This window comes from Ctenopharyngodon idella, chromosome 24 (assembly GCF_019924925.1).
Source record: "Ctenopharyngodon idella isolate HZGC_01 chromosome 24, HZGC01, whole genome shotgun sequence".
Classification (NCBI taxonomy): domain Eukaryota; kingdom Metazoa; phylum Chordata; class Actinopteri; order Cypriniformes; family Xenocyprididae; genus Ctenopharyngodon; species Ctenopharyngodon idella.
The window spans coordinates 18,791,440-18,814,408 of NC_067243.1; the positions used below are offsets into that span (position 1 = coordinate 18,791,440).

The 22,969-nt window shown below is 39.1% G+C and overlaps 1 protein-coding gene and 1 long non-coding RNA gene across 5 annotated transcripts in view; one reads left to right on the forward strand and one right to left on the reverse strand.

Moving 5' to 3' along the window:
• The window catches only part of acsbg1 (acyl-CoA synthetase bubblegum family member 1), a 40,956-nt gene that overhangs the window by 11,583 nt on the left and 6,404 nt on the right, over positions 1 to 22,969 (reverse strand). The window lies entirely within an intron of this gene.
• LOC127506999 (uncharacterized) lies at positions 1,447 to 22,569 on the forward strand. 4 transcript variants are annotated; one of them, XR_007928207.1, is made up of 3 exons: positions 1,447 to 4,777; positions 6,639 to 10,177; positions 13,718 to 20,032. It is a non-coding gene; the product is annotated as an uncharacterized LOC127506999 (long non-coding RNA). The 4 variants fall into 4 exon arrangements; XR_007928209.1 differs by having other exon boundaries at positions 1,447 to 3,115; XR_007928206.1 differs by adding an exon at positions 20,797 to 22,569 and having other exon boundaries at positions 1,449 to 10,177; positions 13,718 to 18,918.

Below are 22,969 nucleotides of genomic sequence, written 5' to 3' on the forward strand. Positions count from 1 at the left end.
AAGAAAACTGAAATTATATTCTTTGGCCAAACTAGTGGCCTTTTCTTTCTTTTCATGATTTTGAAAGAGTAACTCATGTTTTCGTATCACCACGTTTAGACTACTGTAACTCACTGGATTGTGGAATGCACGCTACTTCCTTGGCCCATCTCCAGTTGTTATATATATATTCGAAAAAGCATTATTATTTCAAACGGGCTTCAAAATCAAATACAAAAGCAAGTAAAGGACCCATGGAAACAGCTTTAAGATCTTATTAGAATGAACTAGATCCAGTACAAACATGCCTACAGATTCATTTACACTGTCCTTCTTTTTACAGTCAATATGAAGGAAAAAGGTCTGATGTACTTTCATGTCAAACATATGGCAAGCAAATGATTGTGTGAAACAACTGAGCAGAACTCAAACCTTCAGCAACATGTTTTAACACGTCTGTCAGTACCTGCTGGAGCACATAATGTCTACTATTACAAACTCAAGAAATAAAAGGTTCTCACGGATGTTGTTCAGCCATTAAGGGCAGACAAACTTATTTATTTTCAAAACTGATATAAAACACAGAAACTAAAACTTAAAATGTATTTTGACTCTTATTTGCCACAATTAAAAATGTATAAATGTATTTTCATTTTTTACCAAAATATTAGTAACATTTATTTCAAAGACAGACAATACAAATGTACAAGGTTTTGAATAGAAATATTTCACAAAAATTAAGTTTGTTGGGTTTCAAAAGAGAGGAAACTTATTGCTTGAAGAATGGTAGATCAGTCGGCCTGAAAAGTCGTTGATAAATTCCATCAACGTTTTTGTCCGGCCAGTCCATAATTAGTCCGGAGCCACATTAGTCCGGAGCCGTAAAATTTCGATGTGAAGAAGGAGGATCTGATTTCTGTAGAGAACTGAAGGAAAATCCCGACAGAAGACGAAGGCAGCAGGCGGGACTCTGGACTCTGACCCGCCTGCTACAGTTGAGCAAAACACCAGCTTTTGAGCACATGATACAAAGACTGACGAATAGAAAGAAAGACTTCCCTATTCCGGAGACTATAATACAGACACTTCAGACATGTTGATGTTAATATATTAACCTCTTACTGATCTACCATTCTCCAAGCACTAAGCTCTCTTTTCCCAGGGCTGTAAATGGACTTCCTTCGAGGATCAGTAGGATCGCACTGACAAACACTGAAATTCATTACAACCGGTTGTTGTCTCTTGGCCATAACCACAACTTTATAGTCTCCACAGGTCCTTTACTTGCAGGTTTGTTAGATTTAACGCTCATACCCATATGAGCCCATACCCATACTCTACATTAATTTTGCTCGGTTGACTGTAGCCGCTAAAGGGGCGGAACAGAGATAACAAAGCCGCACTATGCAGGAATAAAAGCCCAGTTCACAAGCACTTGTTAGGATGTGGGAAACCTTTTCTCCAATAACTGAACAAGCTGCACTAGTGACCATGAGCACCTTTACCATGAACGGGAATGATCAAAACTGTTTTGTGATCATCTCAACACCTGATGACAGGAGAGACACTGAGCTTTCTGCCACAAATGAGTGGAACATGCGAGCGATCTTTGGAAAAGTGTTTCTGCACACTTGTAAACTTCTGTTGGATCGCATGATACAAATGCTCTTCTAAACCACAGCAGAATTACCAGTTGCTCATCCATCTATAAAACACTGTTGAGCAGAGACCTACTGACTAGATGGCAGAGAAACTACCCGCCTTCAAATCACTGAAATTTTGACCCTAAAATCACCAGCATACGTTCAAGAGGAGGAGCGTAAAATCTGAACCTGCTACTCATTGTGCCTCGTCACTGCTGTCATTCATCCAGCATTGTGTCTCTCCTACATCGGATCCGATTTATAGTCAATGTAGCACAGGGATTCTTTGAGCTCCAGGAACAGTGACATGGCCGATCCGACACAAGCTGAGATTGACTGAGTCTGTGCTTCAGCTTCTGGACTCACATTCATCACAGATCATCATGATATTTATTCATCTGTTTTGTGACTCTCCAGCACTGACGATGATTAAAAGAGTTTTCAACATGAATCTGTCAAAAGTCTAATTGTAAGAATGCTTTAATAAAAATAAAATCCTGTGAATTTCTCAAAGTTATTGTCTGTTTGAAGCTTCTAACTAAACATAATATGATAATGTCTACTATTACAAAATCAAGAAATAAAAGTTTCTCAAGGATGTTGTTCAGCCATTAAGGGCAGACAAACTTATTTATTTTCAAAACTGATATAAAACACAGAAACAAAAACTTAAAATGTTGTTTGACCCTTATTTCCCAAAATTAAAAATGTATAAATGTATTTTCAATATTAAAGTGACATTTATTTCAAAGACAGACAATACAAATATACAACTTATGGATCCAAATATTTCTCAAAAAATAAGTTTGTTGTGTTTCAAAATATAACAATATATAGGTCAAAATGACGACAAAAAGTGCTGAGACTTTCTGTTGAATTACACAGAGAACAGCTTTGTCCATGAAAGGCATTGGTTACTCCTCAAGTATTCTTTGAAACCCGTAATCCTCGGAGAAAGTTCATTCGGAGCACACAGAGAGGAAACTTATTGCTTGAAGAATGGTAGATCAGTCGGCCTGAACAGTCGTTGATAAATTCCCTCAACGTTTTTGTCCGGCCAGTCCATAATTATTCCGGTGTCCATAATTAGTCCGGAGCCGTAAAATTTCGATGTGGAGAAGGAGAATCTGATTTCTGTAGAGAACTGAAGGAAAATCCCGACAGAAGACGAAGGCAGCAGGCGGGACTCTGGACTCTGACCCGCCTGCTACAGTTGAGCAAAACACCAGCTTTTGAGCACATGATACAAAGACTGACGAATAGAAAGAAAGACTTCCCTATTCCGGAGACTATCATACAGACACTTCGGACATGTTGATGTTAATACATTAACCTCTTACTGATCTACCATTCTCCAAGCACTAAGCTCTCTTTTCCCAGGGCTGTAAATGGACTTCCTTCGAGGATCAGTAGGATCGCACTGACAAACACTGAAATTCATTACAACCGGTTGTTGTCTCTTGGCCATAACCACAACTTTATAGTCTCCACAGGTCCTTTACTTGCAGGTTTGTTAGATTTAACGCTCATACCCATATGAGCCCATACCCATACTCTACATTAATTTTGCTCGGTTGACTGTAGCCGCTAAAGGGGCGGAACAGAGATAACAAAGCTGCACTATGCAGGAATAAAAACCCAGTTCACAAGCACTTGTTAGGATGTGGGAAACCTTTTCTCCAATAACTGAACAAGCTGCACTAGTGACCATGAGCACCTTTACCATGAACGGGAATGATCAAAACTGTGTTGTGATCATCTCAACACCTGATGACAGGAGAGACACTGAGCTTTCTGCCACAAATGAGTGGAACATGCGAGCGATCTTTGGAAAAGTGTTTCTGCACGCTTGTAAACTTCTGCTGGATCGCATGATACAAGCGCTCTTCTAAACTTCACAATAAAGAGAATACTGAAAGAGAAGAGCTCAACCACAGTGACATTGCCGATCCGACACAAGCTGAGATTGACTGAGTCTGTGCTTCAGCTTCTGGACTCACATTCATCACAGATCATCATGATATTTATTCATCTGTTTTGTGACTCTCCAGCACTGATGATGATTAAAAGAGTTTTCAACATGAATCTGTCAAAAGTCTCATGTAAGAATACTTTAATAAAAATAAAATCCTGTGAATTTCTCAAAGTTATTGTCTGTTTAAAGCTTCTTACCTGCTTCTAACTAAATATTATATGATAATGTCTACTATTACAAAACTCGAGAAATAAAAGTTTCTCAAGGATGTTGTTCAGCCATTAAGGGCAGACAAACTTATTTATTTTCAGAACTGATATAAAACACAGAAACAAAAACTTAAGATGTAGTTTGACCCTTATTTCCCAAAATTAAAAATGTATAAATATATTTTCAATATTAAAGTGACATTTATTTCAAAGACAGACACTACAAATGTACAAGCTTTTGGATCCAAATATTTCTTAAAAAATAAGTTTGTTGGGTTTCAAAATATAACAATATATAGTTCAAAATGACGACAAAAAGTGCTGAGACTTTCTGTTGAATTACACAGAGAACAGCTTTGTCCATGAAAGGCATTGGTTACTCCTCAAGTATTCTTTGAAACCCGTAATCCTCGGAGAAAGTTCATTCGGAGCACACAGAGAAGAAACTTATTGCTTGAAGAATGGTAGATCAGTCGGCCTGAACAGTCGTTGATAAATTCCGTCAACGTTTTTGTCCGGCCAGTCCATAATTATTCCGGTGTCCATAATCAGTCCGGAGCCATATTAGTCCGGAGCCGTAAAATTTCGATGTGGAGAAGGAGGATCTGATTTCTGTAGAGAACTGAAGGAAAATCCCGACAGAAGACGAAGGCAGCAGGCGGGACTCTGGACTCTGACCCGCCTGCTACAGTTGAGCAAAACACCAGCTTTTGAGCACATGATACAAAGACTGACGAATAGAAAGAAAGACTTCCCTATTCCGGAGACTATCATACAGACACTTCAGACATGTTGATGTTAATATATTAACCTCTTACTGATCTACCATTCTCCAAGCACTAAGCTGTCTTTTCCCAGGGCTGTAAATGGACTTCCTTCGAGGATCAGTAGGATTGCACTGACAAACACTGAAATTCATTACAACCGGTTGTTGTCTCTTGTCCGTAACCACAACTTTATAGTCTCCACAGGTCCTTTACTTGCAGGTTTGTTAGACTTAACACTCATACCCATATGAGCCCATACCCATACTCTCTATTAATTTTGCTCGGTTGACTGTAGCCGCTAAAGGGGCGGAACAGAGATAACAAAGCCGCACTATGCAGGAATAAAAACCCAGTTCACAAGCACTTGTTAGGATGTGGGAAACCTTTTCTCCAATAACTGAACAAGCTGCACTAGTGACCATGAGCACCTTTACCATGAACGGGAATGATCAAAACTGTGTTGTGATCATCTCAACACCTGATGACAGGAGAGACACTGAGCTTTCTGCCACAAATGAGTGGAACATGCGAGCGATCTTTGGAAAAGTGTTTCTGCACGCTTGTAAACTTCTGTTGGATCGCATGATACAAATGCTCTTCTAAACCACAGCAGAATTACCAGTTGCTCATCCATCTATAAAACACTGTTGAGCAGAGACCTACTGACTAGATGGCAGAGAAACTACCCGCCTTCAAATCACTGAAATTTTGACCCTAAAATCACCAGCATACGTTCAAGAGGAGGAGCGTAAAATCTGAACCTGCTACTCATTGTGCCTCGTCACTGCTGTCATTCATCCAGCATTGTGTCTCTCCTACATCGGATCCGATTTATAGTCAATGTAGCACAGGGATTCTTTGAGCTCCAGGAACAGTGACATGGCCGATCCGACACAAGCTGAGATTGACTGAGTCTGTGCTTCAGCTTCTGGACTCACATTCATCACAGATCATCATGATATTTATTCATCTGTTTTGTGACTCTCCAGCACTGACGATGATTAAAAGAGTTTTCAACATGAATCTGTCAAAAGTCTAATTGTAAGAATGCTTTAATAAAAATAAAATCCTGTGAATTTCTCAAAGTTATTGTCTGTTTGAAGCTTCTAACTAAACATAATATGATAATGTCTACTATTACAAAATCAAGAAATAAAAGTTTCTCAAGGATGTTGTTCAGCCATTAAGGGCAGACAAACTTATTTATTTTCAAAACTGATATAAAACACAGAAACAAAAACTTAAAATGTTGTTTGACCCTTATTTCCCAAAATTAAAAATGTATAAATGTATTTTCAATATTAAAGTGACATTTATTTCAAAGACAGACAATACAAATATACAACTTATGGATCCAAATATTTCTCAAAAAATAAGTTTGTTGTGTTTCAAAATATAACAATATATAGGTCAAAATGACGACAAAAAGTGCTGAGACTTTCTGTTGAATTACACAGAGAACAGCTTTGTCCATGAAAGGCATTGGTTACTCCTCAAGTATTCTTTGAAACCCGTAATCCTCGGAGAAAGTTCATTCGGAGCACACAGAGAGGAAACTTATTGCTTGAAGAATGGTAGATCAGTCGGCCTGAACAGTCGTTGATAAATTCCCTCAACGTTTTTGTCCGGCCAGTCCATAATTATTCCGGTGTCCATAATTAGTCCGGAGCCGTAAAATTTCGATGTGGAGAAGGAGAATCTGATTTCTGTAGAGAACTGAAGGAAAATCCCGACAGAAGACGAAGGCAGCAGGCGGGACTCTGGACTCTGACCCGCCTGCTACAGTTGAGCAAAACACCAGCTTTTGAGCACATGATACAAAGACTGACGAATAGAAAGAAAGACTTCCCTATTCCGGAGACTATCATACAGACACTTCGGACATGTTGATGTTAATACATTAACCTCTTACTGATCTACCATTCTCCAAGCACTAAGCTCTCTTTTCCCAGGGCTGTAAATGGACTTCCTTCGAGGATCAGTAGGATCGCACTGACAAACACTGAAATTCATTACAACCGGTTGTTGTCTCTTGTCCATAACCACAACTTTATAGTCTCCACAGGTCCTTTACTTGCAGGTTTGTTAGACTTAACGCTCATACCCATATGAGCCCATACCCATACTCTACATTAATTTTGCTCGGTTGACTGTAGCCGCTAAAGGGGCGGAACAGAGATAACAAAGCCGCACTATGCAGGAATAAAAACCCAGTTCACAAGCACTTGTTAGGATGTGGGAAACCTTTTCTCCAATAACTGAACAAGCTGCACTAGTGACCATGAGCACCTTTACCATGAACGGGAATGATCAAAACTGTGTTGTGATCATCTCAACACCTGATGACAGGAGAGACACTGAGCTTTCTGCCACAAATGAGTGGAACATGCGAGCGATCTTTGGAAAAGTGTTTCTGCACGCTTGTAAACTTCTGCTGGATCGCATGATACAAGCGCTCTTCTAAACTTCACAATAAAGAGAATACTGAAAGAGAAGAGCTCAACCACAGTGACATTGCCGATCCGACACAAGCTGAGATTGACTGAGTCTGTGCTTCAGCTTCTGGACTCACATTCATCACAGATCATCATGATATTTATTCATCTGTTTTGTGACTCTCCAGCACTGATGATGATTAAAAGAGTTTTCAACATGAATCTGTCAAAAGTCTCATGTAAGAATACTTTAATAAAAATAAAATCCTGTGAATTTCTCAAAGTTATTGTCTGTTTAAAGCTTCTTACCTGCTTCTAACTAAATATTATATGATAATGTCTACTATTACAAAACTCGAGAAATAAAAGTTTCTCAAGGATGTTGTTCAGCCATTAAGGGCAGACAAACTTATTTATTTTCAGAACTGATATAAAACACAGAAACAAAAACTTAAGATGTAGTTTGACCCTTATTTCCCAAAATTAAAAATGTATAAATATATTTTCAATATTAAAGTGACATTTATTTCAAAGACAGACACTACAAATGTACAAGCTTTTGGATCCAAATATTTCTTAAAAAATAAGTTTGTTGGGTTTCAAAATATAACAATATATAGTTCAAAATGACGACAAAAAGTGCTGAGACTTTCTGTTGAATTACACAGAGAACAGCTTTGTCCATGAAAGGCATTGGTTACTCCTCAAGTATTCTTTGAAACCCGTAATCCTCGGAGAAAGTTCATTCGGAGCACACAGAGAAGAAACTTATTGCTTGAAGAATGGTAGATCAGTCGGCCTGAACAGTCGTTGATAAATTCCGTCAACGTTTTTGTCCGGCCAGTCCATAATTATTCCGGTGTCCATAATCAGTCCGGAGCCATATTAGTCCGGAGCCGTAAAATTTCGATGTGGAGAAGGAGGATCTGATTTCTGTAGAGAACTGAAGGAAAATCCCGACAGAAGACGAAGGCAGCAGGCGGGACTCTGGACTCTGACCCGCCTGCTACAGTTGAGCAAAACACCAGCTTTTGAGCACATGATACAAAGATTGACGAATAGAAAGAAAGACTTCCCTATTCCGGAGACTATCATACAGACACTTCAGACATGTTGATGTTAATATATTAACCTCTTACTGATCTACCATTCTCCAAGCACTAAGCTGTCTTTTCCCAGGGCTGTAAATGGACTTCCTTCGAGGATCAGTAGGATTGCACTGACAAACACTGAAATTCATTACAACCGGTTGTTGTCTCTTGTCCGTAACCACAACTTTATAGTCTCCACAGGTCCTTTACTTGCAGGTTTGTTAGACTTAACACTCATACCCATATGAGCCCATACCCATACTCTCTATTAATTTTGCTCGGTTGACTGTAGCCGCTAAAGGGGCGGAACAGAGATAACAAAGCCGCACTATGCAGGAATAAAAACCCAGTTCACAAGCACTTGTTAGGATGTGAGAAACCTTTTCTCCAATAACTGAACAAGCTGCACTAGTGACCATGAGCACCTTTACCATGAACGGGAATGATCAAAACTGTGTTGTGATCATCTCAACACCTGATGACAGGAGAGACACTGAGCTTTCTGCCACAAATGAGTGGAACATGCGAGCGATCTTTGGAAAAGTGTTTCTGCACGCTTGTAAACTTCTGTTGGATCGCATGATACAAATGCTCTTCTAAACCACAGCAGAATTACCAGTTGCTCATCCATCTATAAAACACTGTTGAGCAGAGACCTACTGACTAGATGGCAGAGAAACTACCCGCCTTCAAATCACTGAACTTTGACCCTAAAATCACCAGCATACGTTCAAGAGGAGGAGCGTAAAATCTGAACCTGCTACTCATTGTGCCTCGTCACTGCTGTCATTCATCCAGCATTGTGTCTCTCCTACATCGGATCCGATTTATAGTCAATGTAGCACAGGGATTCTTTGAGCTCCAGGAACAGTGACATGGCCGATCCGACACAAGCTGAGATTGACTGAGTCTGTGCTTCAGCTTCTGGACTCACATTCATCACAGATCATCATGATATTTATTCATCTGTTTTGTGACTCTCCAGCACTGACGATGATTAAAAGAGTTTTCAACATGAATCTGTCAAAAGTCTAATTGTAAGAATGCTTTAATAAAAATAAAATCCTGTGAATTTCTCAAAGTTATTGTCTGTTTGAAGCTTCTAACTAAACATAATATGATAATGTCTACTATTACAAAATCAAGAAATAAAAGTTTCTCAAGGATGTTGTTCAGCCATTAAGGGCAGACAAACTTATTTACTTTCAAAACTGATATTAAAACACAGAAACAAAAACTTAAAATGTTGTTTAACCCCTATTTCCCAAAATTAAAAATGTATAAATGTATTTTCAATATTAAAGTGACATTTATTTCAAAGACAGACACTACAAATGTACAAGCTTTTGGATCCAAATATTTCTTAAAAAATAAGTTTGTTGGGTTTCAAAATATAACAATATATAGTTCAAAATGACGACAAAAAGTGCTGAGACTTTCTGTTGAATTACACAGAGAACAGCTTTGTCCATGAAATGCATTGGTTACTCTTCAAGTATTCTTTGAAACAGTAATCCTTAGAGATCATTCATTCTGAGCACACAGAGAAGAAACTTATTGCTTGAAGAATGGTAGATCAGTCGGCCTGAACAGTCGTTGATAAATTCCGTCAACGTTTTTGTCCGGCCAGTCCATAATTATTCCGGTGTCCATAATCAGTCCGGAGCCATATTAGCCAGGAGCCGTAAAATTTCGATGTGGAGAAGGAGGATCTGATTTCTGTAGAGAACTGAAGGAAAATCCCGACAGAAGACGAAGGCAGCAGGCGGGACTCTGGACTCTGACCCGCCTGCTACAGTTGAGCAAAACACCAGCTTTTGAGCACATGATACAAAGATTGACGAATAGAAAGAAAGACTTCCCTATTCCGGAGACTATCATACAGACACTTCAGACATGTTGATGTTAATATATTAACCTCTTACTGATCTACCATTCTCCAAGCACTAAGCTCTCTTTTCCCAGGGCTGTAAATGGACTTCCTTCGAGGATCAGTAGGATTGCACTGACAAACACTGAAATTCATTACAACCGGTTGTTGTCTCTTGTCCGTAACCACAACTTTATAGTCTCCACAGGTCCTTTACTTGCAGGTTTGTTAGACTTAACGCTCATACCCATATGAGCCCATACCCATACTCTACATTAATTTTGCTCGGTTGACTGTAGCCGCTAAAGGGGCGGAACAGAGATAACAAAGCCTGCACTATGCAGGAATAAAAACCCAGTTCACAAGCACTTGTTAGGATGTGGGAAACCTTTTCTCCAATAACTGAACAAGCTGCACTAGTGACCATGAGCACCTTTACCATGAACGGGAATGATCAAAACTGTGTTGTGATCATCTCAACACCTGATGACAGGAGAGACACTGAGCTTTCTGCCACAAATGAGTGGAACATGCGAGCGATCTTTGGAAAAGTGTTTCTGCACGCTTGTAAACTTCTGCTGGATCGCATGATACAAGCGCTCTTCTAAACTTCACAATAAAGAGAATACTGAAAGAGAAGAGCTCAACCACAGTGACATGGCCGATCCGACACAAGCTGAGATTGACTGAGTCTGTGCTTCAGCTTCTGGACTCACATTCATCACAGATCATCATGATATTTATTCATCTGTTTTGTGACTCTCCAGCACTGATGATGATTAAAAGAGTTTTCAACATGAATCTGTCAAAAGTCTCATGTAAGAATACTTTAATAAAAATAAAATCCTGTGAATTTCTCAAAGTTATTGTCTGTTTAAAGCTTCTTACCTGCTTCTAACTAAATATTATATGATAATGTCTACTATTACAAAACTCGAGAAATAAAAGTTTCTCAAGGATGTTGTTCAGCCATTAAGGGCAGACAAACTTATTTATTTTCAGAACTGATATAAAACACAGAAACAAAAACTTAAGATGTAGTTTGACCCTTATTTCCCAAAATTAAAAATGTATAAATATATTTTCAATATTAAAGTGACATTTATTTCAAAGACAGACACTACAAATGTACAAGCTTTTGGATCCAAATATTTCTTAAAAAATAAGTTTGTTGGGTTTCAAAATATAACAATATATAGTTCAAAATGACGACAAAAAGTGCTGAGACTTTCTGTTGAATTACACAGAGAACAGCTTTGTCCATGAAAGGCATTGGTTACTCCTCAAGTATTCTTTGAAACCCGTAATCCTCGGAGAAAGTTCATTCGGAGCACACAGAGAAGAAACTTATTGCTTGAAGAATGGTAGATCAGTCGGCCTGAACAGTCGTTGATAAATTCCGTCAACGTTTTTGTCCGGCCAGTCCATAATTATTCCGGTGTCCATAATCAGTCCGGAGCCATATTAGTCCGGAGCCGTAAAATTTCGATGTGGAGAAGGAGGATCTGATTTCTGTAGAGAACTGAAGGAAAATCCCGACAGAAGACGAAGGCAGCAGGCGGGACTCTGGACTCTGACCCGCCTGCTACAGTTGAGCAAAACACCAGCTTTTGAGCACATGATACAAAGATTGACGAATAGAAAGAAAGACTTCCCTATTCCGGAGACTATCATACAGACACTTCAGACATGTTGATGTTAATATATTAACCTCTTACTGATCTACCATTCTCCAAGCACTAAGCTGTCTTTTCCCAGGGCTGTAAATGGACTTCCTTCGAGGATCAGTAGGATTGCACTGACAAACACTGAAATTCATTACAACCGGTTGTTGTCTCTTGTCCGTAACCACAACTTTATAGTCTCCACAGGTCCTTTACTTGCAGGTTTGTTAGACTTAACGCTCATACCCATATGAGCCCATACCCATACTCTCTATTAATTTTGCTCGGTTGACTGTAGCCGCTAAAGGGGCGGAACAGAGATAACAAAGCCGCACTATGCAGGAATAAAAACCCAGTTCACAAGCACTTGTTAGGATGTGAGAAACCTTTTCTCCAATAACTGAACAAGCTGCACTAGTGACCATGAGCACCTTTACCATGAACGGGAATGATCAAAACTGTGTTGTGATCATCTCAACACCTGATGACAGGAGAGACACTGAGCTTTCTGCCACAAATGAGTGGAACATGCGAGCGATCTTTGGAAAAGTGTTTCTGCACGCTTGTAAACTTCTGTTGGATCGCATGATACAAATGCTCTTCTAAACCACAGCAGAATTACCAGTTGCTCATCCATCTATAAAACACTGTTGAGCAGAGACCTACTGACTAGATGGCAGAGAAACTACCCGCCTTCAAATCACTGAACTTTGACCCTAAAATCACCAGCATACGTTCAAGAGGAGGAGCGTAAAATCTGAACCTGCTACTCATTGTGCCTCGTCACTGCTGTCATTCATCCAGCATTGTGTCTCTCCTACATCGGATCCGATTTATAGTCAATGTAGCACAGGGATTCTTTGAGCTCCAGGAACAGTGACATGGCCGATCCGACACAAGCTGAGATTGACTGAGTCTGTGCTTCAGCTTCTGGACTCACATTCATCACAGATCATCATGATATTTATTCATCTGTTTTGTGACTCTCCAGCACTGACGATGATTAAAAGAGTTTTCAACATGAATCTGTCAAAAGTCTAATTGTAAGAATGCTTTAATAAAAATAAAATCCTGTGAATTTCTCAAAGTTATTGTCTGTTTGAAGCTTCTAACTAAACATAATATGATAATGTCTACTATTACAAAATCAAGAAATAAAAGTTTCTCAAGGATGTTGTTCAGCCATTAAGGGCAGACAAACTTATTTACTTTCAAAACTGATATTAAAACACAGAAACAAAAACTTAAAATGTTGTTTAACCCCTATTTCCCAAAATTAAAAATGTATAAATGTATTTTCAATATTAAAGTGACATTTATTTCAAAGACAGACACTACAAATGTACAAGCTTTTGGATCCAAATATTTCTTAAAAAATAAGTTTGTTGGGTTTCAAAATATAACAATATATAGTTCAAAATGACGACAAAAAGTGCTGAGACTTTCTGTTGAATTACACAGAGAACAGCTTTGTCCATGAAATGCATTGGTTACTCTTCAAGTATTCTTTGAAACAGTAATCCTTAGAGATCATTCATTCTGAGCACACAGAGAAGAAACTTATTGCTTGAAGAATGGTAGATCAGTCGGCCTGAACAGTCGTTGATAAATTCCGTCAACGTTTTTGTCCGGCCAGTCCATAATTATTCCGGTGTCCATAATTAGTCCGGAGCCATATTAGTCCGGAGCCGTGAAATTTCGATGTGGAGAAGGAGAATCTGATTTCTGTAGAGAACTGAAGGAAAATCCCAACAGAAGACGAAGGCAGCAGGCGGGACTCTGGACTCTGACCCGCCTGCTACAGTTGAGCAAAACACCAGCTTTTGAGCACATGATACAAAGACTGACGAATAGAAAGAAAGACTTCCCTATTCCGGAGACTATCATACAGACACTTCGGACATGTTGATGTTAATATATTAACCTCTTACTGATCTACCATTCTCCAAGCACTAAGCTCTCTTTTCCCAGGGCTGTAAATGGACTTCCTTCGAGGATCAGTAGGATCGCACTGACAAACACTGAAATTCATTACAACCGGTTGTTGTCTCTTGGCCATAACCACAACTTTATAGTCTCCACAGGTCCTTTACTTGCAGGTTTGTTAGACTTAACGCTCATACCCATATGAGCCCATACCCATACTCTACATTAATTTTGCTCGGTTGACTGTAGCCGCTAAAGGGGCGGAACAGAGATAACAAAGCTGCACTATGCAGGAATAAAAACCCAGTTCACAAGCACTTGTTAGGATGTGGGAAACCTTTTCTCCAATAACTGAACAAGCTGCACTAGTGACCATGAGCACCTTTACCATGAACGGGAATGATCAAAACTGTGTTGTGATCATCTCAACACCTGATGACAGGAGAGACACTGAGCTTTCTGCCACAAATGAGTGGAACATGCGAGCGATCTTTGGAAAAGTGTTTCTGCACGCTTGTAAACTTCTGCTGGATCGCATGATACAAGCGCTCTTCTAAACTTCACAATAAAGAGAATACTGAAAGAGAAGAGCTCAACCACAGTGACATTGCCGATCCGACACAAGCTGAGATTGACTGAGTCTGTGCTTCAGCTTCTGGACTCACATTCATCACAGATCATCATGATATTTATTCATCTGTTTTGTGACTCTCCAGCACTGATGATGATTAAAAGAGTTTTCAACATGAATCTGTCAAAAGTCTCATGTAAGAATACTTTAATAAAAATAAAATCCTGTGAATTTCTCAAAGTTATTGTCTGTTTAAAGCTTCTTACCTGCTTCTAACTAAATATTATATGATAATGTCTACTATTACAAAACTCGAGAAATAAAAGTTTCTCAAGGATGTTGTTCAGCCATTAAGGGCAGACAAACTTATTTATTTTCAGAACTGATATAAAACACAGAAACAAAAACTTAAGATGTAGTTTGACCCTTATTTCCCAAAATTAAAAATGTATAAATATATTTTCAATATTAAAGTGACATTTATTTCAAAGACAGACACTACAAATGTACAAGCTTTTGGATCCAAATATTTCTTAAAAAATAAGTTTGTTGGGTTTCAAAATATAACAATATATAGTTCAAAATGACGACAAAAAGTGCTGAGACTTTCTGTTGAATTACACAGAGAACAGCTTTGTCCATGAAAGGCATTGGTTACTCCTCAAGTATTCTTTGAAACCCGTAATCCTCGGAGAAAGTTCATTCGGAGCACACAGAGAAGAAACTTATTGCTTGAAGAATGGTAGATCAGTCGGCCTGAACAGTCGTTGATAAATTCCGTCAACGTTTTTGTCCGGCCAGTCCATAATTATTCCGGTGTCCATAATCAGTCCGGAGCCATATTAGTCCGGAGCCGTAAAATTTCGATGTGGAGAAGGAGGATCTGATTTCTGTAGAGAACTGAAGGAAAATCCCGACAGAAGACGAAGGCAGCAGGCGGGACTCTGGACTCTGACCCGCCTGCTACAGTTGAGCAAAACACCAGCTTTTGAGCACATGATACAAAGATTGACGAATAGAAAGAAAGACTTCCCTATTCCGGAGACTATCATACAGACACTTCAGACATGTTGATGTTAATATATTAACCTCTTACTGATCTACCATTCTCCAAGCACTAAGCTGTCTTTTCCCAGGGCTGTAAATGGACTTCCTTCGAGGATCAGTAGGATTGCACTGACAAACACTGAAATTCATTACAACCGGTTGTTGTCTCTTGTCCGTAACCACAACTTTATAGTCTCCACAGGTCCTTTACTTGCAGGTTTGTTAGACTTAACGCTCATACCCATATGAGCCCATACCCATACTCTCTATTAATTTTGCTCGGTTGACTGTAGCCGCTAAAGGGGCGGAACAGAGATAACAAAGCCGCACTATGCAGGAATAAAAACCCAGTTCACAAGCACTTGTTAGGATGTGAGAAACCTTTTCTCCAATAACTGAACAAGCTGCACTAGTGACCATGAGCACCTTTACCATGAACGGGAATGATCAAAACTGTGTTGTGATCATCTCAACACCTGATGACAGGAGAGACACTGAGCTTTCTGCCACAAATGAGTGGAACATGCGAGCGATCTTTGGAAAAGTGTTTCTGCACGCTTGTAAACTTCTGTTGGATCGCATGATACAAATGCTCTTCTAAACCACAGCAGAATTACCAGTTGCTCATCCATCTATAAAACACTGTTGAGCAGAGACCTACTGACTAGATGGCAGAGAAACTACCCGCCTTCAAATCACTGAACTTTGACCCTAAAATCACCAGCATACGTTCAAGAGGAGGAGCGTAAAATCTGAACCTGCTACTCATTGTGCCTCGTCACTGCTGTCATTCATCCAGCATTGTGTCTCTCCTACATCGGATCCGATTTATAGTCAATGTAGCACAGGGATTCTTTGAGCTCCAGGAACAGTGACATGGCCGATCCGACACAAGCTGAGATTGACTGAGTCTGTGCTTCAGCTTCTGGACTCACATTCATCACAGATCATCATGATATTTATTCATCTGTTTTGTGACTCTCCAGCACTGACGATGATTAAAAGAGTTTTCAACATGAATCTGTCAAAAGTCTAATTGTAAGAATGCTTTAATAAAAATAAAATCCTGTGAATTTCTCAAAGTTATTGTCTGTTTGAAGCTTCTAACTAAACATAATATGATAATGTCTACTATTACAAAATCAAGAAATAAAAGTTTCTCAAGGATGTTGTTCAGCCATTAAGGGCAGACAAACTTATTTACTTTCAAAACTGATATTAAAACACAGAAACAAAAACTTAAAATGTTGTTTAACCCCTATTTCCCAAAATTAAAAATGTATAAATGTATTTTCAATATTAAAGTGACATTTATTTCAAAGACAGACACTACAAATGTACAAGCTTTTGGATCCAAATATTTCTTAAAAAATAAGTTTGTTGGGTTTCAAAATATAACAATATATAGTTCAAAATGACGACAAAAAGTGCTGAGACTTTCTGTTGAATTACACAGAGAACAGCTTTGTCCATGAAATGCATTGGTTACTCTTCAAGTATTCTTTGAAACAGTAATCCTTAGAGATCATTCATTCTGAGCACACAGAGAAGAAACTTATTGCTTGAAGAATGGTAGATCAGTCGGCCTGAACAGTCGTTGATAAATTCCGTCAACGTTTTTGTCCGGCCAGTCCATAATTATTCCGGTGTCCATAATTAGTCCGGAGCCATATTAGTCCGGAGCCGTGAAATTTCGATGTGGAGAAGGAGAATCTGATTTCTGTAGAGAACTGAAGGAAAATCCCAACAGAAGACGAAGGCAGCAGGCGGGACTCTGGACTCTGACCCGCCTGCTACAGTTGAGCAAAACACCAGCTTTTGAGCACATGATACAAAGACTGACGAATAGAAAGAAAGACTTCCCTATTCCGGAGACTATCATACAGACACTTCGGACATGTTGATGTTAATATATTAACCTCTTACTGATCTACCATTCTCCAAGCACTAAGCTCTCTTTTCCCAGGGCTGTAAATGGACTTCCTTCGAGGATCAGTAGGATCGCACTGACAAACACTGAAATTCATTACAACCGGTTGTTGTCTCTTGGCCATAACCACAACTTTATAGTCTCCACAGGTCCTTTACTTGCAGGTTTGTTAGATTTAACGCTCATACCCATATGAGCCCATACCCATACTCTACATTAATTTTGCTCGGTTGACTGTAGCCGCTAAAGGGGCGGAACAGAGATAACAAAGCTGCACTATGCAGGAATAAAAACCCAGTTCACAAGCACTTGTTAGGATGTGGGAAACCTTTTCTCCAATAACTGAACAAGCTGCACTAGTGACCATGAGCACCTTTACCATGAACGGGAATGATCAAAACTGTGTTGTGATCATCTCAACACCTGATGACAGGAGAGACACTGAGCTTTCTGCCACAAATGAGTGGAACATGCGAGCGATCTTTGGAAAAGTGTTTCTGCACGCTTGTAAACTTCTGCTGGATCGCATGATACAAGCGCTCTTCTAAACTTCACAATAAAGAGAATACTGAAAGAGAAGAGCTCAACCACAGTGACATTGCCGATCCGACACAAGCTGAGATTGACTGAGTCTGTGCTTCAGCTTCTGGACTCACATTCATCACAGATCATCATGATATTTATTCATCTGTTTTGTGACTCTCCAGCACTGATGATGATTAAAAGAGTTTTCAACATGAATCTGTCAAAAGTCTCATGTAAGAATACTTTAATAAAAATAAAATCCTGTGAATTTCTCAAAGTTATTGTCTGTTTAAAGCTTCTTACCTGCTTCTAACTAAATATTATATGATAATGTCTACTATTACAAAACTCGAGAAATAAAAGTTTCTCAAGGATGTTGTTCAGCCATTAAGGGCAGACAAACTTATTTATTTTCAGAACTGATATAAAACACAGAAACAAAAACTTAAGATGTAGTTTGACCCTTATTTCCCAAAATTAAAAATGTATAAATATATTTTCAATATTAAAGTGACATTTATTTCAAAGACAGACACTACAAATGTACAAGCTTTTGGATCCAAATATTTCTTAAAAAATAAGTTTGTTGGGTTTCAAAATATAACAATATATAGTTCAAAATGACGACAAAAAGTGCTGAGACTTTCTGTTGAATTACACAGAGAACAGCTTTGTCCATGAAAGGCATTGGTTACTCCTCAAGTATTCTTTGAAACCCGTAATCCTCGGAGAAAGTTCATTCGGAGCACACAGAGAAGAAACTTATTGCTTGAAGAATGGTAGATCAGTCGGCCTGAACAGTCGTTGATAAATTCCGTCAACGTTTTTGTCCGGCCAGTCCATAATTATTCCGGTGTCCATAATCAGTCCGGAGCCATATTAGTCCGGAGCCGTAAAATTTCGATGTGGAGAAGGAGGATCTGATTTCTGTAGAGAACTGAAGGAAAATCCCGACAGAAGACGAAGGCAGCAGGCGGGACTCTGGACTCTGACCCGCCTGCTACAGTTGAGCAAAACACCAGCTTTTGAGCACATGATACAAAGATTGACGAATAGAAAGAAAGACTTCCCTATTCCGGAGACTATCATACAGACACTTCAGACATGTTGATGTTAATATATTAACCTCTTACTGATCTACCATTCTCCAAGCACTAAGCTGTCTTTTCCCAGGGCTGTAAATGGACTTCCTTCGAGGATCAGTAGGATTGCACTGACAAACACTGAAATTCATTACAACCGGTTGTTGTCTCTTGTCCGTAACCACAACTTTATAGTCTCCACAGGTCCTTTACTTGCAGGTTTGTTAGACTTAACGCTCATACCCATATGAGCCCATACCCATACTCTCTATTAATTTTGCTCGGTTGACTGTAGCCGCTAAAGGGGCGGAACAGAGATAACAAAGCCGCACTATGCAGGAATAAAAACCCAGTTCACAAGCACTTGTTAGGATGTGAGAAACCTTTTCTCCAATAACTGAACAAGCTGCACTAGTGACCATGAGCACCTTTACCATGAACGGGAATGATCAAAACTGTGTTGTGATCATCTCAACACCTGATGACAGGAGAGACACTGAGCTTTCTGCCACAAATGAGTGGAACATGCGAGCGATCTTTGGAAAAGTGTTTCTGCACGCTTGTAAACTTCTGTTGGATCGCATGATACAAATGCTCTTCTAAACCACAGCAGAATTACCAGTTGCTCATCCATCTATAAAACACTGTTGAGCAGAGACCTACTGACTAGATGGCAGAGAAACTACCCGCCTTCAAATCACTGAACTTTGACCCTAAAATCACCAGCATACGTTCAAGAGGAGGAGCGTAAAATCTGAACCTGCTACTCATTGTGCCTCGTCACTGCTGTCATTCATCCAGCATTGTGTCTCTCCTACATCGGATCCGATTTATAGTCAATGTAGCACAGGGATTCTTTGAGCTCCAGGAACAGTGACATGGCCGATCCGACACAAGCTGAGATTGACTGAGTCTGTGCTTCAGCTTCTGGACTCACATTCATCACAGATCATCATGATATTTATTCATCTGTTTTGTGACTCTCCAGCACTGACGATGATTAAAAGAGTTTTCAACATGAATCTGTCAAAAGTCTAATTGTAAGAATGCTTTAATAAAAATAAAATCCTGTGAATTTCTCAAAGTTATTGTCTGTTTGAAGCTTCTAACTAAACATAATATGATAATGTCTACTATTACAAAATCAAGAAATAAAAGTTTCTCAAGGATGTTGTTCAGCCATTAAGGGCAGACAAACTTATTTATTTTCAAAACTGATATAAAACACAGAAACAAAAACTTAAAATGTTGTTTGACCCTTATTTCCCAAAATTAAAAATGTATAAATGTATTTTCAATATTAAAGTGACATTTATTTCAAAGACAGACACTACAAATATACAAGCTTATGGATCCAAATATTTCTCAAAAAATAAGTTTGTTGGGTTTCAAAATATAACAATATATAGGTCAAAATGACGACAAAAAGTGCTGAGACTTTCTGTTGAATTACACAGAGAACAGCTTTGTCCATGAAAGGCATTGGTTACTCCTCAAGTATTCTTTGAAACCCGTAATCCTCGGAGAAAGTTCATTCGGAGCACACAGAGAGGAAACTTATTGCTTGAAGAATGGTAGATCAGTCGGCCTGAACAGTCGTTGATAAATTCCCGTCAACGTTTTTGTCCGGCCAGTCCATAATTATTCCGGTGTCCATAATTAGTCCGGAGCCATATTAGTCCGGAGCCGTGAAATTTCGATGTGGAGAAGGAGAATCTGATTTCTGTAGAGAACTGAAGGAAAATCCCGACAGAAGACGAAGGCAGCAGGCGGGACTCTGGACTCTGACCCGCCTGCTACAGTTGAGCAAAACACCAGCTTTTGAGCACATGATACAAAGACTGACGAATAGAAAGAAAGACTTCCCTATTCCGGAGACTATCATACAGACACTTCGGACATGTTGATGTTAATATATTAACCTCTTACTGATCTACCATTCTCCAAGCACTAAGCTCTCTTTTCCCAGGGCTGTAAATGGACTTCCTTCGAGGATCAGTAGGATCGCACTGACAAACACTGAAATTCATTACAACCGGTTGTTGTCTCTTGTCCATAACCACAACTTTATAGTCTCCACAGGTCCTTTACTTGCAGGTTTGTTAGACTTAACGCTCATACCCATATGAGCCCATACCCATACTCTACATTAATTTTGCTCGGTTGACTGTAGCCGCTAAAGGGGCGGAACAGAGATAACAAAGCTGCACTATGCAGGAATAAAAACCCAGTTCACAAGCACTTGTTAGGATGTGGGAAACCTTTTCTCCAATAACTGAACAAGCTGCACTAGTGACCATGAGCACCTTTACCATGAACGGGAATGATCAAAACTGTGTTGTGATCATCTCAACACCTGATGACAGGAGAGACACTGAGCTTTCTGCCACAAATGAGTGGAACATGCGAGCGATCTTTGGAAAAGTGTTTCTGCACGCTTGTAAACTTCTGCTGGATCGCATGATACAAGTGCTCTTTTAAACCACAGCAGAATTACCAGTTGCTCATCCATCTATAAAACACTGTTGAGCAGAGACCTACTGACTAGATGGCAGAGAAACTACCCGCCTTCAAATCACTGAAATTTTGACCCCAAAATCACCAGCATACGTTCAAGAGGAGGAGCGTAAAATCTGAACCTGCTACTCATTGTGCCTCGTCACTGCTGTCATTCATCCAGCATTGTGTCTCTCCTACATCGGATCCGATTTATAGTCAATGTAGCACAGGGATTCTTTGAGCTCCAGGAACAGTGACATGGCCGATCCGACACAAGCTGAGATTGACTGAGTCTGTGCTTCAGCTTCTGGACTCACATTCATCACAGATCATCATGATATTTATTCATCTGTTTTGTGACTCTCCAGCACTGACGATGATTAAAAGAGTTTTCAACATGAATCTGTCAAAAGTCTAATTGTAAGAATGCTTTAATAAAAATAAAATCCTGTGAATTTCTCAAAGTTATTGTCTGTTTGAAGCTTCTTACCTGCTTCTAACTAAATATAATAAGATAATGTCTACTATTACAAAACTCGAGAAATAAAAGTTTCTCAAGGATGTTGTTCAGCCATTAAGGGCAGACAAACTTACTTATTTTCAAAACTGATATAAAACACAGAAACAAAAACTTAAGATGTAGTTTGACCCTTATTTCCCAAAATTAAAAATGTATAAATGTATTTTCAATATTAAAGTGACATTTATTTCAAAGACAGACAATACAAATGTACAAGCTTTTGGATCCAAATATTTCTCAAAAATTAAGTTTGTTGGGTTTCAAAATATAACAATATATAGTTCAAATGACGACAAAAAGTGCTGAGACTTTCTGTTGAATTACACAGAGCACAGTTTTGTCCATGAAAGGCATTGGTTACTCCTCAAGTATTCTTTGAAACAGTAATCCTTAGAGATCGTTCATTCGGAGCACACAGAGAAGAAACTTATTGCTTGAAGAATGGTAGATCAGTCGGCCTGAACAGTCGTTGATAAATTCCATCAACATTTTTGTCCGGCCAGTCCATAATTATTCCGGTGTCCATAATTAGTCCGGAGCCGAAAACTTTCGTCGCAGCGAAGGAGGATCTGATTTCTGAAGAATACTGAAGGAAAATCCCGACAGAAGACGAAGGCAGCAGGCGGGACTCTGGACTCTGACCCGCCTGCTACAGTTGAGCAAAACACCAGCTTTTGAGCACATGATACAAAGATTGACGAATAGAAAGAAAGACTTCCCTATTCCGGAGACTATCATACAGACACTTCAGACATGTTGATGTTAATACATTAACCTCTTACTGATCTACCATTCTCCAAGCACTAAGCTCTCTTTTCCCAGGGCTGTAAATGGACTTCCTTTGAGGATCAGTAGGATCGCACTTGCAAACACCGAAATGCATTAGTTATGCATTAAAATATTAAACAAAGTGGCATCTGCAAACAATTGACGCTAGATTGGTTTCAAAACTGTCTTTTTCTGAGATACTTTTTCAGTTTTTAGTTACTGTTCACCAGGTGGTCTCAAGATCATTTTTAGGGGATATACAGTATGAAGTGGATTGACAATTCCTCTCAAGTTTACACAGCAGAATAACACAGTGTAGTTCTTACTCTACACAATAAACATGGTCCACAAAGTTTAACAGTTTTTAACAACATATTAATGATAAATAAATAAAAATTTTAATTATGGCTTAAATGGCCATTATGTATATTCCCAGGTGAACAACGTACATTTCCATAATGTACTTAA